Below are 18,210 nucleotides of genomic sequence, written 5' to 3' on the forward strand. Positions count from 1 at the left end.
ATTAAGTCCTATGGAGACAAGTTAATCTAGGCAATAAATTAATGAAGCATATAATTCATTTAACCTAGGTTCTATTTTTCATCACAATCAACAATTCTTTTGACATCACTATCAATTGCAATTTATCACATACACATAGAATCCTAAACTATTAGGTGAGTATTAATTTTAAGATGACAATTGAATAATGTAAAACCTTAATTAGTTGGCCACCTAACAAGAAATCACAAAATTCATAACATTCAATTGGAAAAATAGAAACAATTTAATATTCATTATCAACAATCAAGAATTCATGTCTTGGGTTTTGAATTAACCCTTAACCTAAAAAGTGTTAGGAGTGTGTCCTAAAAGCATGTAAAGACATTTGTTTTTTCTGTGAATAAATAAATACAATGGTTTTTTATTATTGTTATATTTAGATTGTTAAATTATTGTTTGAATAATTTTGAAAATATCAGAAAAATTCCATATTCATTATTGAGGATGTGATCTTGTATTAGTACGAGAGAATTAAGATCACATGAATAAATAAAAATAGTCAACAACAACAAATTAAAGTTATGGAATTCTTTAATTGGAGTTGTAAGTACGGTTTATTGAGTATCATAATGATACAAATAATCTAGATTCAGATTATTGATGTGGAAAGACATCTCGGTAAAGGTGCTTTATGTAACGTCCTACGTTTTCGGGTACCTTTAAACGACTCGAGTCGGGATTTTTCCCCCGGGTTAAGAATATTATTTTAAATAATATTATATTTTTTTTGTAAGTATTCCATGAGTTATTTCTAGCCAAAATATGAATTTTGTGATTTTAAAAGTCAAGATAAGACTTTCGGTCCTGGACCGACACAAAAACCCTGATCGGGTAAAAATCTCGGAAAATAAAATGAAAAATCATGGCAATTATATTTTGGGCATAAAAATACATTCATAAAAGTTAAAGTTTGGTAAAAAATAATAAACCTAAAAGAAAATGGAAATTTTAGGGCATTTTGTGTTAAATGCCTAATTTTACCGAAATGGGGAATTTTATTCCATGAATGGACCTTAGGTTAAATTTTATTATGTGATTAATTAAATTAAATGTGAGAGACATTTAATTTAATTAATTAATGTTAAGTTTGGTGATTAAAACTTAATAAGAGTGAAAAATGTGTCAAAAGCCAATTTTGACTTTTCTTCTTATGAAACATTTATTAACCTTTATAAAAAAAAAATTAATGATCACATATATGGCAAAGGGTGGCCGGCCATGTGATATTTTAGAGTGGTGTGAACCCAACTTAATAAAGATAAAATCTCATTTTAACTAAGTCAAGTCAAGTGGGCAAGTGGGAGGAAAACACTTGAGTGTTTTTGAGATAAATTAGATACCATAAACTCTTCTAACCCCCCTAAGAAACCGACCACTCTCCCTCTCTCATTCACTATCATCTTTTTTGAAGACCTCTCAAAGTGTTCTCTCAATATTCAACCTCAAGAACACCAAGGAAAACTTGGAGGCTAAGTCTTGGTCTAGGAAGTATTTTCCCTAAGGTAAAGCTTCACTAATCTAGGCTTTTGTAAAGTTTTAAGCTTTGAGTTTCAAATAGCTAATTAATTATGTTGTTGGGGGAAGTTGGTTAGGGTTTTTGAAAGGTTTTGGAGGAGCCAAAGCTAATAGGAAGGTCCAAACCTTAAGCAAGAACACCAAAGAGGTAAAAAGTTTACTTTTGATGATTTTGTTGTAGGGTTTTTAGTTTTAAGCATTATTTTGTATATCTAATGCTTAAAGTTTCTTGTTGGTGATATAATAAGGTTATGGTAGTTGTTTAATAATTTTTATGATGCATGTGTATTGATTTTTGAAAATGGGAACCAAAACCCCCAAGGGTTTTGTAGGATACCCTAAAACAAAACATGTTTTGAGCTGTGACTTCCAAGGGGTCAAGCAGCCACTGTATATTGGTTTTGTAAAATTAAATTGTACTGTTATGTTGTTGAGATTGAGTACATAAAATTGAGCTTTTGAAACACTAAAAAATGTTTAGAAATGAGTAAGTTATGCTATTTCAAAGTTTAGGTAAAAAACTGTTTTTTCGTATTCTTATTTTCGGAACCAAGTTTGGACAGCCACTGTATAGGGAAAATGAGCCCATTTTTTTCTAAAATTTTGTGGACATATTTCTGGCATAACCTATTATTCCACTGTAAAATTTGGTAAGAAAATATTGAACGGTTTGAAAGTTATTAACTGTCAAAGTTTGGAAAAAATAAGGGCTTGAAAATAAGGTCATTTTTACCTCATTGTTGGAAAATGATTTCACCAATCAAAAATGCTCATTTTGACCTAAGATTTTACAAAGACCTAAATGGCATAACAAAAATGGAATTGGGAAATTTTGGTAACAATTGGGTAAGTAAATTTCAAGTTATGAACTAACGAAGTATGTAGTTAAAAATGTGAAAAATAGGTTTTTCACACTTAGTGTAAAAATGAGATTTTGGAACATAAGGTAAAAAGTAAAATTTTACTTATTTCAAGATATAAATTGGTAAGTCTTGAAATCATATTTTCACTAAAATTACCCCTTTGAGTTTAAATGAATTATTTTTATTAAAAAGTTTTTATTCTTTCTAAAAATAAGAGATTTAATTTATTAATAGTTAATAAATTAAAAGAGGGTTTAAAACCCTATATTTTGAGAAAATAATTAAATGAATTATTTTTCTAGTAAGTAAAAATTGATTAATTGCTTTTGGAAAATTAATTAGTCAAGATGAGAAATTTATAACGGTTTTCCTAATTAAGACAAATTAGGCAATTTTCTTAAATAAGTTTTTAGATATTAAAACCTTAAGAAAACTCAAAGGAAAATTTAAAGAGTTTATTTTCTTTAAAAATAATTAAGGAATTTATTTGTATTTTCTGGATGTAATACCGGCTAAAATCTTACATATTTTAACCGACTAGTCGAAAGTGCGGGTTAATAGCGATACCTTGAAAGAATAAGATTTTAGCGGGTTGTGGGGAAATACCATTGTGATACCCGAGCCTAGGTATCGAGACCTTAGGATAGGTCTCCCCGAGACTTAGGGTTTAGTCTCGAATATTTTGTATGACTTTCCTTAATAGGTTTAAAACCAAATAAGGATTATAAATCCTTACAAATGACTTTTATTAAAATGACCAAACTGCCCAAAATAATAATAATGAATTATGAGTGCCATAATTAATCCGAGTATACTGTATGTATAACTACAGTATTGGCTAAGCGTAACTGGACTGAACGTTGGAGGGTGAAAACCTGCTGAGCGCTAAGGACTCCAAGTAAGTCAACTTATATTGTATGGTTGCAACATGAAATGATTATTGTCTTGTGTGTTAGTATAGGGATACATGCATATATATAGGCTGTCATAGAAAGTTGCTTAGAGACGTTAGTCTAGTGAGTGCTGATTTAGAAAATATGAACGGTAGAAGTCCGTCATATCCTAGATGGTTGATCCCCGTCACACTGCTTGATTTTATTTATGTCCGGTTCATTACCGCGACGAGTGGCCATGAGATGAGGATAAGCTGGTTAAACCTAGGGGCGCCAAGATAAATGGGACCTAGGGGCCCTCATGCTTACTTAATCATTGGACGGTTAGAATTCGAGCAAGTGCTCTGATAAGTTATTCCTGGATAGCAGCCGTGAATATTGGCCATTCAGTGAGAGTGCCTAGAGATACTAGGGGTTGCCAAGATTTGAGTGAGGCTGAACACCCTAGGGGCAACTGCTCACCAGCACCACTGATTAACATAGAAGTCTCCGTAAAACCGTGTAAATTGGATTACACTCTTGAATATGTAGCGATGCCCTAAGTAACACGATAGTTACCCTTGATGAGAATATTTATTGGCTAGATCTTAGTGTGGAGACTCGGTTCTCTTTTACAGATTAGCAATTATGTTGGAGGGCGCGTTACCCATGAATTGTTGGAAATTGTCGAGCGTTGGTCTCAAATTATGTTGTGATATAATATATCTGCTTGCTCTGGGATTTTCTGAGTGCAGGGATATATTTGTTGATAAGATGTAGTTGTGATATAATATATCTACTTGCTCTGGGATTTTCTGAGTGCATGGATATAATTGTTGATAAGAATTAGCTGTGATATAATATATTTGCTTGTTCTGGGATTTTTCTGAGTGCAGGATTTTTATCTAGTTATGAATTAATTTATCATTGGTTATCAGGCATGACCATAAGTTTGCCAGGACGCTTTGGCGTTCTTGAAATTGTTTGTGTAGGGTCTGGAACCCTAATTCTCTACATGCTTTGTTTGAAAGTTGATCTTACTAAGCGTTTTCGCTTACCTAGTTGTTTCATGTTGTAGGTAAGGGCAAGGGCAAGGCAGAGCAGTGAGCGCTGGAGTCTTCCTTGCAAATGTACATGTGGACCGACCTTTTAGGAAGCCTTTTTATTTTTGGAAATGTCGTGTAATTTTCCTAAACTAGGCTCACTCTAATCTTTATAAAACATGTTTGTAACTAAATGTTAAGTATGGCCATACAACTTTTTTAAAAGTTTTTTTTTTCTATGGGTTTTTGAGACATTTTGTTAAATGAAAACATTTATATTTCCGCATTATTGAGTCTTGAAAATCCGGGTCGTTACACTTTATATAATATGATTATATATGACATGGACTGATATGAATTAGAGTCTTTATCCAAAAATCATTTAACAATAAAGACTTGTAATTCATATCATAACTGATGATCATTTATAGATCAACCTAAATCCTGAGTGTTCATGAACTCCTGTTCATGTTTATTAAATATTTTGATTCATTCGTTAATGTCTCTTCAAAGAATGAGGCTAATGACTTTTGTTTTGGAGATTTAATATCATGGATGACTGGGAACATGTATCAACAATACAGAATCTAATATTTTCTAACGGATCGTATATTAGTTCCCTTAAGGGTTAATTCTGGAACTGAATGATTTTGAGCTCAAATCTATAATTAGATTATAGATTAATTATTCACTAGTGAATTAAATGGTACTTAAGGAATAAGAAGTAAATTAGAAAGGTTAAATGGTAATTCTTCCATTCTAATTTATGAACTAATTAATTAGAGGGTTGAACTATTGTAAGATGGTTATATCAATGGACGACTTAAGAAAAAGATTTCTGTAAAAGTATATCTATAACATAAAGAGTTCAATTCTGAATTTATAGTGGAGTAATATCAGAATTAATAAATTAACTATTATAATTAAAGAGTTTAATTATTTAGTTTCAATTTATTGGAGCTTAATGTTATAGGTCCATGGTCCCCGAAATGGCTCAAACAGTCACTGTCAAAGGCAAATACAAAAAATGGGCAAAAAGGACTTATGTGATAAGTAAAATATTTTTCTATGTATCAAACATAATTATTGTTTAATTATGTGTAATTAATTAATTATTTGATTTAACAAAAATATAATTAATTTTGAATTAATTTATTTTTGGGATTTTTGGTATTTAAATAATAATAAAAATTGGGAAAAATCACATGCCATCACAGGCATGTGGTCTGTTATACCCAGATTTCGAGCCATGGTAAATGTGACCTCGAAAGTTGGATTTGCAACAAATGGTCTCGTAAGGATTAGAGTATGCCCCAGGATTGTATATCGAGCTTGCAAAGTACGATATATGACCTCGAATATGGTGAGCTCGAAACGATCTCGATCTCGAAAGGTAGCTCCGAGAACACACTCATCCTCGGGGACGACTTCGGATCGGGGGTCTCGAGCTCGATGTACGTACGATCTCGAAAGACACGTGATCTCGGGAGATGTCATTAGCTCGCACAATGACGTGAGACCTGGGATGCTAAAGCCTTAGAGATACGCGATAACCATCTTGAATATCTACAAGTATTATAAATATGAGATGTAATCCCCATTTATTAATGTAAATCCCCAAGAATCGTGAGATATTATTTGGTCAGTTGTGCGTTTCCTGGTCTTCAGGGACGTTTCCTTTTATATCTGATTATAGGCATTTAAAGCCATTTATTTTATTCACAAAAGAGTAACTACCCAAAATATGTGGGATAGTATTCTGCATCCTTCTCTATAAATAGAGAAGCCATGCACCATTGTAATGGACCGAAATTCTGATCCTTGAGAGAAAACTCTGTAGAATTCATGCTAAAGAATTTTCAGAGATAATCTTAAGATTAATAACAGAGACTCGTGGACTAGGCAGATTTAACTGCTGAACCACGTAAAAATAGCGTGTTCGATTTGTTTTATTTCATTTAGCCATTGTCATTCATTGTTTACGTGCTCTTCTTTCACTGTTTGACGAAAAACGGCGTCAACATGGTCCACATGTGGCACAGTGCACAGTGCACAGGCACTGTGCTACACGCATAAGAGAGTTTACTCAGTCTCTTGATTCCACAATTTTAGTTATTTAAATATTAAATAAATAATGAGATATTTTAATATGATTAAAATATTATTATTTAAACAAAAATCTAATAACTGATAAGTTATTTTGAATTTGTTTAAAATAACAAATATTTTAATATATTGGATATCAGTTTTTTCACATAACATAACTTTTCAGGGATAGAAAAATATCTAGGAATCTCTCTCAGAGAAAGAGAACAGTGACAAAAATAAAGTCATTGTTCTTCACAAAACCTAGGTCCAAACTTTTTCAGATCTCATGTGTTGAGAACATCTGATAAATAATTTATTGCCTATTGTTTGTATAGCGAGCCCACACTCGTTCTTTGTGTGCCTGAGAACATTTTGGAAGATCTTGGTGTGAGATCTCAAAGATTTAGCCATACGAAAAGATAGCAGCAAGGAAGGACCTGAGGTAATTTTTCTGTTCATGTCCTTGATTCAATATATATATACATGTGAAGAAGTAGATCTAGAAATCTTATGGGATTAATCTAACAATTTGATTGTTGTTCCGCTGCGTATAATATCTGATTTGATCAATAAAAACCAATAAATGGTACCAGAGCCATCTTCACATATATATGTATTGAATCTGTGTGGGTTTAATTTTATGCATTTATTTATTTTGATGAATGAATGGATGGCTTAATGTGATTGAATGCGTGGGAATGTTGAATCGTTAATTGTATGGTGTTTTTGGGTTAGGATTTGTTTATGATTAGATCATTGTGTAAGCCATTAAAGGGCATAGGATTTATGTAATTTTATTTGGTTTTCGACACCATAAAATTGTAATTCCGATCACACAAAAGTCAGAACGGAGCCCGGAATTCAGAACTCAGCCACCGCACCTCCGAGCTACTGCCGGACGTCGTATGGACGCCGTACGGACGGGTATGTACGGTTCCGTACAGTCCAGCCCGGCAGCCCCCGTTTGACGCCACGTGTCCCCGTCTGTCTGGTCCATAATTTTTTTTTTAATTTTTTCTGAAATTAATCTGTTATTTAATTTTTTTTTTAAAATGTTTAAATATCCTATTTTTGAAATTTGATATTTAAATAATGAGATGTTTTTGTTGTCTTAACAAACTTTTTTAAATATCTTATTTAAAATTTATTTTTTCAAAATAACAGATTTTAATTTAAATTCATTTCAGTTTTAATTAAAAATTGTTTTATTTAAAAAGAAAAATAAAAATAATGATTATTTAAAAGTTTGTTTTAATTAATCATAATAATTTGAAAATTGTTTTCTTATTATTATTCTGGACCAACAATGCCACATATCCTACCGACAGTAAAGTAAAGAAGCCCGATGGAGATCAAGGCAGTTTTATTTTATTTATTTTAATTTTATAAAGTGGTTGTAAAATTAGAAATACCCAAAAGCACCCAGTTCAACATTTATTGTTTATTTATTTAAATAATTATTTTCATGTGATTAATGTGATTGATAACATGTTCATGCATTGTATGCCATACATGAAAACCCACACAGTCATAATCATGCATCTCATTAGTAGAAACATGATTATTAGGATTGTCCTATATGTTTATATAAATTGTTTTATGAAATCAATTACATGTATATTACTTAGTTTTATTTTGAAAACTTGGTAAAATATCACACCAATTTTTAAGTCTTTATGACTTAATTTCTTTAAACCAACTTTATTTTAAAAGTGTTCTTTTTTAGTAAAGTTTAGATGAACATGATTGGTAATTTAAAATTGGATATGCACCTAGAAACTCGCTTTCTTTCCAATTTTAATTATGTTCATAAAGTTTAAAGAAACTGTAATTAATTTGGAATTAATTAGGTTAAAAACACTTATTTCAAAATAGTGAGTGGGAGAGGGTTGATATCTCAAACATAACCCATGGTCTCCATTATTAATATAACACCGTGAGATATGAATAGCGCCTCGCGACGGCTTTGTTTTCGTCCCCCTAAGGAAGGTGTCTGGACATATCAATAGCAAGGTTGTATTTCTTACATAGATAGGAATTAATGATGTATTTTAGGCTTGACCGACCCTAAGGCGGCATGTCCTAAGTTAAGTCATGAACTCCGAAATAATGGGTTACACTCACAAAGTTATGATTAAGCTCGTGTAGTGGATAATCATAACTTGACCAAACTAAGTGGTACTTTAATGTTTAAAAGAGAAAATACAGAGTTATTTTAAGTATTAAACAATAAAGATAAGAATACTACTACAAAATTGTACTTAGACGACATGCATGAGATGACGTTTGTAGTAGAACTGTTGTGTCATGTTAAAAATATACATGACACAATAGTTGCTTACAAACTGTTGTGCCATGCAAATTAAAACTCACATGAAATGGCAGTTCTAATGAGAATGTTGTAACATGTCTATTTTTAACATGAGACAACATTTCTACTTAAACTGTTGTCTAATGCAATACAAATTTTCTAATCAAGTACTTGTAACGCCCCACGTCATTATGGTTGCTTCTTAGAATGACAACTGACCCTACCAACCATCACGAGTGTTTCCAGCGTGTTTTGTCCTCACTTGCACGCTTCTTGGAAAAACTTCTCAAGAGGTCACCCATCATAAGATTGCTCCAGGTCAAGCACGCTTAACTTTGGAGTTCTCAAGTGATGTGCTACCAAAAAGAATATGCATATTGTTGGCATAGGTAGTACCCATCAATCCATTTAAGCCCTCTTCGACTGTGTAGTCCCATACCTACACATTCTTAGAATCATCACACTTGACCTTCCCCAGGTGGTGTGGGATTGCACAGATTTTACCCGGTCTTTCCCCCCACGGATCACGGGATTTTGACTGTCACAATACTAATTTAATTTGTATTTTTTAAATATAATTTAATACATTTTATGTAATTATATTCATAAAAAAGTATTAATTAATAATTTGCAACAGACAATAGCTACTTGTTAAAGAATGAATTTTGTTTTTAAATGAGTTATTCAAATAATTGTTTAAATTTTTAATACTTTTTTTGTAATATTAATTGTTAATTGAATTATTTATTATATATTTAATAAAAAATATTTCTTCTATTAAAAATTCATTAATGATAGTGTTGTTTGGTAACACTTAAAAAATAGTTTCTTATTTAATTAATCAAATATTTGACAATTAAACATAAAATAGTGTTTGGTAACTTTATTTTTATTTATTATTTTTAAAATTTTAAAATTCATTAAATTTTGAAAATAGAATTTTTTTACTTTCAATTTTTTTTAAACCGTTTCGAATTTTTGTTTCTTTTTGTTTATTCTCTTCTTCAAATCAATACCTCATTTTATATGGTTAAACAAAAATTAACAATAAAATTTATCAAACACATTTATTATTTTTTGTTTTTAAAAACAAAAAACAAAAATAGTTACCAAACATATTTTTATTTTTTAAAAATAAAGAAACAAAAATAAAAATAATATTTCCATTTTTGAGTTTGGTAAAATAAAATAAAAATTTTTGTTTTTGAATTTTTTAAACACAAAAATGGAAATATTATTTTATTTTTGTTTCTTTATTTTAAAAAAATAATATATTTGGTAACTATTTTTGTTTTTAAAAACAAAAAATAATAAATACTTTTGATGACTTTTATTTTTATTTTTTGTTTAACAATATGAGGTGTTGATTTGAAGAAGAGAAAAAAAAGAAAGGAAAAGTTGAAAACGGTTTAAAAAAATTTTGAAAGTGAAAAAAATTCTATTTTCAAAATTTAATAAATTTTAATTAAAATTTTAAAAAATAATAAATAAAAATAGAGTTACCAAATACGTTTTATGTTACCAAATACCTCCTCTGTGACGGCGCCCCCACCTTCATTCGACAACCCCGAACAGCACCCGAAGACAGTAGCCCAGCCGCCGTTCGACCCCAGGACAGCAACCCCGCCATTATTTCGACATCCACAACAGATCTTGTGACTGGAGTCAACCTCTCTTCTTCATTTTCTCTTTTCAACTTATTAGTACTGTCCTGTATCTCATCTCATGTATTTCTTTCTGTGTATCTTTCATTTTAGATAGGAAGGAGAAAGATCTAAAGAAGCGCAGCAGCAACCGCAAAAGAAAAAAGGTGGTTTTCTTGTCATATTTTTCAATTGTTTACTCATTATAAGTGCTCATTGCCCAGTTATAATCTCTTCGATGCCTTTCTTGATCAAAATTCAATACTTTATCTGCTTCTCAATAAAACTGTAATAATGAATGCTGAAATAAGTGAATCCTATGGAAGAAAAGATGGATTCTGGTTGTGGAACATCTTTTCTTTTATGCAAGAAAAGATTAGCACATGCATATCTAATTCTTTTGTTTCATTAGGATAATAAGATTAGATAGTTCCCCCCTTTAAGAACAAGTTCGAGTTCTCCTTTATTTATTTTTTATATTTTTTGCTATATGAAACTCATTAGAAAGCTGCGTACCATTTTCATTGATATATAAATTATGATAAATGAGACTTTAAGTGGCAAGAGTGAAACACGATTTGGAACCTCCAAATAGTTTCCAAACATGTTTGACATGTCCTGTCTTCTACTTCTAGGCCTCACTTGATTAATGCTCCTCTCTCACTTATAATAGATGACAATAGAAAATAGAAAGAAAAAAGATGAATGAATTGATGATTGTCTATGAAAAAAAGAATTTGATATGAGGGAGGGAGAATTGCATAGTATAAATTATCCCACTATTTCTAAATGGAAATTCTATTAATGTATCAAACATGCTCCTTAAATGCATGACAAAAACAACACATGGCAAAATTATCTGAACTCACATTCCTAGCATCTCTTCTCTATAGTTATGTGTATGTATTTGGTATTCATTTATGTTTTATCTACAAAAATCTCTAATGCTATAATACAAGTCTAAGAAATGTCCTACTACTGTAGCATTCTTCAAGAAGAAGATCGTCTGAATCTAGTTCATTGTCAAGCTCATCAGAGGATTCTTCTAGCAGTGATGAAGAAGAGAAGGAAGCAAGAAGATCCAAGTACAGAACAACTATTTTATATTGATTATCTTTTCTAAAATAGTATCAGGTTTCTATAAAAATTCTTTACTTGGCAATTGGGGCTGCTACAACAATTCTCTACAAGTACTTCTCATGCTCAAGCCATACCAAATTTGTTTTATGCTTAAAAAAGTTGCTTGTAATAATCTACCAATATATGTAAAGTGCAATTAACACCTTTTTTTTGTTTGTAAATGTTGTTTAGAGATGGCTTGCTGGATGGCCACATGAAAGAGACAGGATGCAATGAGTTTGTAGCTGAAAACTATATTGAGACAAGATATAGTTTTCTTTGATAAAGAGACCAACACAAGCGAAATTGTTGGCATTATGTTTGGTGACACTTTTTTTTAATCCAAGATGCAATGGGAGAGAAGGTAACTGCTGAAATAATTCAAATATGTGCATTGCAATGTTGTGCATGACCTTTTAGTTTTAGTAGCTAAATAATGTGTTGCAATTGTGATTGCTTTGGTTAGAGGATAACATTCAAAACATCATCATCATCATCTCAAAAATGGCATCCTCTGGACAAACTGCTAATGCCAAAGCAGCAAATGTAGTTGATCAAACATTTAGTTCGATAAGAACTGTATGTATTTGTGTTAAAATTTGATTTCACTTTTCAATAAAAGGATATACTATAACTATACAGTTTCTTCAATTTCAAAACTTAGGTTGCGCATCAAGCTATTTCTAACTACCAGGAAAAAGTTAATTATTTTTGGATTCCTTTATGAAAGTATTCTCAATATTTTGAAATGAGCATTCAAATGTCTTGTCTTTATACTATGAAGTTATATTTGTTATATCTTGAAATAATCGAGTATATATAACATTCAAATGAGTGCACGTTCGACGCACTTTCCTTCTAACTAGTATATAAATATATATAATAAAAATGTATGTATGTTTACATTGTCTCCTGTTGAAAGTCAATTGTGTTTTTGGGTATTTATTTCTTTCTCTGTGTTGTAAATCAATTGTGTTTTTTTATGTTTGTAGGTGGTGGCGTTCGTGATGATGAGGGTTTGAGATTGTATTTTATATTATGCAAACAAAGCAGTTTGATGAATGCATAAAAGAAGGTTCTGAGGTATTGAGTTGTTTTCCTTTTGCTTTCTATTATACTATATATAAGTCAACTGTGATTAATAATCAAGACAATTATAATAATAACACCAAAGCTAGAGGATTATTTGTCTCTAATATTGCTTTTGTATTTTCTCATTTTCAATCTATCAGTTCTGATCTTATAATAAAAAAATTGTTTCAGAAAATAATGCTTTTATGTTCAGAAGGTATATGCAGATATTAACAATTCATTAATGCTCTTTTTCTTTTTTAACTTGCTCATCAGCTTAAAAATGTTTTACATTGTTACAGGTATTGGGATATGATGTGAAGAATGTGAAAGCACTTTACCATAATTAATTGTTACATCATATAAGCTCTTATATGATGTAACAATTAATATATATTGATTGTTGTATGTTCATTTGATTTTGATCAGCAGTAGCAATTTTATAAGCTTAGGACACACAAGTAATCCCTGGATTAAGGTACTGTATCAGCTTGCATATATTATGATTCTTGAACCATTTTTTCCCTACATTAAGTCAATGTTGTAGATTGATGGTCATGGAGATTAATTGTCATTGGAAGCCTACTTTTTTATGTTAAATTTCTAAAAAATTTACTATGAAATGTATTGTTATGAACTTATGGCGTATACTATGGTGGAAGTTCAGTACATTTCGAAGAGCTGTAACTAGTAGCCCATAATCTGGCTAAATGGGCAGGAAGAACAGGTGCCATGGAGAGCTGAACAATGAACATATCCCTACATGCATATTCCAAGACCACAAGGAGTTTGAGCAAGGTCAGTCTATGCCATTATCCATTTACATCTGGTGTGCTAGGGTCTTAAGTTTTTGTATTGTTGATTATTTCTCTATTCTGTTAGCCTTTATATTATGTTAGTTTACTTTGTTTTTAGTGTAATTCCCAGGTTTAGGTCCTGGTGTAGTTTGTCTGTTCTAGTTCTTGTTGGCTGGTTCAGCTGTCTCTGTTGTGTTATTAATCTATTTGGTTGCTATGTTTGACACAAGTTATAACAAAAAAAAAAAGATATCTAAACTCTACTATTGATCATGTGATTCTATTTTTTTCCTGTATCTCAGATACGAGAATTGTTAATTGAGTTGTGATGAGTAAACTTTGTTTAATTGGGGTTTCTCATTGGCATTGGCTGTTGAAATTTTCCATGATGAAATTATATAAATGATACATGAAAAGGGTTTTGAGTGTTACATTTTTATTATTATGTTTTGCTTAAACTTGCTAGTTGAGTCTATGTATAGGGAATGATACCAAGGTAAGGACTGAGGTTTATATATGGTATACATGTTCTATTTTGCTTGAAAATTTAATAAAGCCAAATATGTCATGTGACTTGTGGTTTTTATTTTTTCAAGCCATTTTTTAGAATGATAAAACTAGTGCAGTACTATTATAGAGTGAGAAACAACATATATGACTGGGCCATAGTTGAGACGGGAAAAGGGTCATGAATTATCCGCTTGCATTTTTTAGATTTTTGTTTGTATGTTGATTAATGAGTTGCTCTGTTTCGAATGGGATCATAAACACAGCACACACATATATAATTATTATTATATATATATCTAAAAATATGTATTTTTTCATTTTGGGTAATTAATTGCTTTGTTTCTCATTCTTGTGAAATGGGTTTCAGTGGTTTTATATATTATTGAAACATCACATCATTGATGTTAGTTTTCCTTTAATTACCCTTCATAATTTATGAAAAACTATATTTGAATGAACACTGTTTTCTTATTTATTGTCTAAAATGTGCGAATTGGCTGGCACCATTTTGTGTGCCTTCTTGCCATCTCTTATTGTCCTATTATTTGGTGAGTCTCTTAGTCTAAGGTAGCTTACTATGTATGCTATTTTGCTCATGTAGCTTTCTTTGAATTCTTCAGTTAACTATCTGCGATTTGCTTAACTATCTGCTATGTTTCTTTTAATGGAATTAGGCACATCTTTCACAGGTTTGCAACTGGAGTGGACACATAAAGCTTATTCAGATGGTACGTGATCCCTTAAGCTGAACTTTGAGGGGAATATTTGAGTAAAAGTTTATATGTGTACATGTAGCTAATCTTTGCAATTGTGTATTCCAATTTATTTAAAATTATTTCAGGTTTGTACTATTCCAATAGGAACATTGGATGCTACAAAGCTTCTATGTTTGTATGTTGTATTATTGGATGGATCTTGGTCTTATTTCTAATATATGATTTTATTATTGATATTTATTAAAATTTAAATTTATTTAAAACTTTCAAAAATATAATATATATCATATAAATTACAATTCAATTAAAAGTAAACATATTTTTTTTAAAAATTGAGATATAATTTATGAAGGTACTCATTGCGAGTCCTAATAAGGTGTTTTTAACATCATAAAGATTAAAACTTCATTTTTTAAGGTTCTTAAATAGAAGGCTCGCAAGGGGAGCACCCTAAAAACTTTTTTGAGGCTTACAATACGAGCCCTAAAATGCTTTTTTTGTAGTAGTGATAGTTTTTTATTTTGTGTTTTGTAGTGTGGTGAGAAGAATACATATACACTTGGTGAAATTAATGAAACTTGAAATGAATGGGCAGCCAAACTTATTGAGCACATGAGTCATAGCTAGAGTAACTTTTGAAATCAGAATTAAAAAATATACTAATTGTAGTTTTTAGTTAGCACTTACATAGTTATTCCAAGTGTATATTTTGATCTTGTAATTTTTAGATTTGGAACATACTGAGTTCTGTTGATTTTGTCTGCCTATTGATTTTGTCTGAACTATGTTGTAATTACACAGGAAATTATGAATGAATATAGTGGTTGAAAATAGAGAAATGAAAAAATTCTCATATTCTACATGAGACGTCGGTCTCTACAAAATTGTCGTCTTATGTATTACAGGGGACGATGCTTGCACATAAATTGTCATCTCATGTGCTGCAAGAGGATGACGCTTGAGTAGGAACTGTCGTTTCATTTACTGCAGTGGATGATGCTTGCACAGAAATTGTCGTCTCATGTACCACAAGAGACAACGTTTGTATAGGAACCATCGTCTCATGTACGACATGAGATGACGCTTTTATTTAAACTCTCATTTCATGCTTTACATGGCATGACATTGCATGGGACGACAATATTAGAACCGACGTATGAGAGTCCATACAACGGTTTAAAACCATCATCCCATGTCAATTTTGTAGTATAAATTCTCTAAAATTAATTTGACCGACCCTGAGGCGGCACTTTAATTGTTAGAAAATTTTATCGTGGAAATTAATCTTTATTTTATGTGTTTTAATTGTGCTCATGCATCACGTTTAATTTCTGAAACTTTGATATTTATTTTTCTAAATATAATAATAACAATATTTATTTGTACTTATTTATTACCAGGAAAATGTCTATTGGTGAATTACACACCGATGCCTTTCTCAAATCCTTGGTTTTTGAACCTGGAAATATGCAACACTAGTTTCGAGGCATGTTGACTATTTTTTCTTATCAGAAGATGATGTCAACTGTCTGTGAAAAACCTCCAATAGAACTACCTCTGGCTACTAGCTATGAAGTAGAAGAAAAATATGCAGATTGGATGAAATCCGATCGTATGGCACGTTATTGCATGCTTTCCACCATGCCTGACGAAACAAAGGAAAAATATATACACTATGACTCAGCCCATGAGATGTGGCGAGCAATGACAGAGGAAGTCTATGCTGAGTGTCATTGTTTATATCAAACGAAAAAGGTAAATAAGATTTACATATATTTTTTCAACTATGAATAGTAGATTCAAACACTATGAATAAAAGATTCAAATTTTTGGATAGTAGATTCAAAAATATATGCCACTAATCTATTTTTCTTTTGTCTTTCCTTTTGCAGAATCAGAACCCTGAAAAGGAGGAAGAGACTGATGAAGATTTTGGTAGCAAGTAAGGAGCTGGAGAAGTTGGAGAGCAGTAGTTTTTATTTAGTAATTTTATTGTTAGTTGAACAATTTAAATTTCTTTATTTTGTTTTAGAAATTTTAGATTTCTTTAAACAAAGAAAACTACAGTCTAGAAATTAGTTTATTGTTAATAATTTTGATTATTAATGTTTGGAAACTTATTTCTATTTTTGTATAACATTTATTTCTTTTATTAATAAAGTAGTTATTATTTAAAGATACTATCTATTTATTTGTTATGCAAATGGATTGGGATAAACAAAGTTTACATACTTATATATGGAATAACAAATTTTTATAATTTTGAATTATTTAAAAATAGCTAATCCTAAATCTATTAAACTAATTCCGATAGTGAAACATATATGTTGCACTTGAGATTGGGCCATATTGGCCTAAACAGAATAAATAGGCTTGTAAAGGAAAGTCCTTTAAGAGAACCATCTATTGGATCTCTCCCTATTTATAAATTCTGTCTAGAAAACAAAATGACCAAGAGACCTTTCTCTGATAAAGGTTCAAGAGCCACAGAACCACTTCAGCTAGTACATATGGATGTTGCAATCCACTTGATGTACAAGCAAGAGGAGGTTGTGAATATTTCGTCACTTTCATTGACGATTATTCGAGATATGGTTACCTATACTTATGCAAAGAAAATTTGAGACTTTTGGAAAGTTCAAAGAATTTCAAGCAGAGGCTAAAAAGCAATTAGGTAAATCACTAAAAAGCACTTCGATCTGATCAAGGAAGAGAGTACTTGGACTGTGAATTCAAGAACCACCAACGTGAGCATGGCATTCAATTCCAACTCACTGCACCTGAAACAACACAGTAAAATCCATAAAATTATGGAATGGTTGTAAACTTAGTTTACACCATTTTAGAATTTGGGGATGTCGTGCATACATGCTCAAAAGGAAGACCGGGAAGTTGGAAACGCGCTCTGAAGTGTGTATGTTTGTGGGATATTCCAAAGAGACTAGAGGTGGAATTTTCTATAGTCCAAAAGAAAATAAAACATTTGTATTGACAAATGCAACTTTTCTTGAATATGACTATGTTAATAACCATAAACCTCACAGCAAGGTTGTACCGGAGGAGATGGTCTCAAATAAATTCGTAAAGTCACCAGTAATAACCAATGAAAAACGGCAAGAGGAAACTGCTAGTTCTAGTCAGAATAGTAGAGAACTTCATCGTAGTGGGAGGGTTAGTAAGTAACCCACGTACTGTGAACACGAGGTTCAAATGCTTGTGTTTAACACAAACAAAGACGATCCATTGACATTTGAAAATGCAATGAATCATTCTGACAAGGAAAAATGGCAAGAAGCCATGAACCAAGAAATGGAATCGATGTATTCCAATTCTGTCTGGGTTCTTGAAAATCCACCTGAGAATATCAAACTCATTGGTTGCAAGTGGATATTCAAGAAGAAAAGAGGAGCGAATGGGAAAGTAGAGACTTTCAAAGCAAGGCATGTAGCCAAAGGTTACACACAAAAGAATAGGTTGACTATGAAGAAACCTTTTCTCCTGTAAGAGGGGTTGACTATGAAGAAACCTTTTCTCCATTAGCCATGCTAAAATCCATTTGTATACTCTTGTCCATAGCTGTGTGCATGGATTAAGAGATCTGGCAAATGGATGTCAAAGCA

At 31.3% G+C, this 18,210-nt stretch overlaps 1 long non-coding RNA gene across 2 annotated transcripts; it reads left to right on the top strand.

The window, feature by feature from the left end:
• Nucleotides 1–10,195: 10,195 nt before the first annotated feature.
• Nucleotides 10,196–12,097, top strand: LOC133820035 (uncharacterized). Of its 2 annotated transcripts, XR_009886476.1 has the most exons (5): nucleotides 10,196–10,389; nucleotides 10,492–10,544; nucleotides 11,362–11,462; nucleotides 11,689–11,860; nucleotides 11,963–12,097. It is a non-coding gene; the product is annotated as an uncharacterized LOC133820035 (long non-coding RNA). The 2 variants fall into 2 exon arrangements; XR_009886475.1 differs by lacking the exon at nucleotides 11,963–12,097 and having other exon boundaries at nucleotides 10,213–10,389; nucleotides 11,689–11,876.
• Nucleotides 12,098–18,210: the final 6,113 nt, after the last annotated feature.

Source organism: Humulus lupulus, chromosome 1 (genome assembly GCF_963169125.1).
Source record: "Humulus lupulus chromosome 1, drHumLupu1.1, whole genome shotgun sequence".
Taxonomy (NCBI): domain Eukaryota; kingdom Viridiplantae; phylum Streptophyta; class Magnoliopsida; order Rosales; family Cannabaceae; genus Humulus; species Humulus lupulus.